Genomic DNA, 373 nt, shown 5'->3' on the forward strand with positions numbered 1-373 from the left:
CAGAAGAGGCTTGGCGAATCGTAGTACTCCAGAGTCCGGGGTGAGTTGCCAGTTTTTCCTTTCTTGAGATTAGAACGGAGTATAGTCTTTGTATGCTTTGATAATTTGAATGACGGCGCTGCTGGCAAACAAACATTTGCTTGTAAATATCCACTCGGTCGCAGTAGCTTCCGACCATCTGCGCGGAATGAGTTTTTGATATAGTAGCAGTTATGCATTCTACAGCTCAGGGTATGAAACTCTGCACTCTCAACTCAATAGACGAAATGAGAAAAATTTGAGTAACAAACACTATAAATGAGAACTGGTGGACGTTTACCTTTTACAAAGGGTATAGGTGTTCAAAAAAGGTTGTAACAAAAATGACTGATAA

The sequence above is a fragment of the Penaeus monodon genome, chromosome 29, assembly GCF_015228065.2.
Source record: "Penaeus monodon isolate SGIC_2016 chromosome 29, NSTDA_Pmon_1, whole genome shotgun sequence".
NCBI classification, from domain to species: domain Eukaryota; kingdom Metazoa; phylum Arthropoda; class Malacostraca; order Decapoda; family Penaeidae; genus Penaeus; species Penaeus monodon.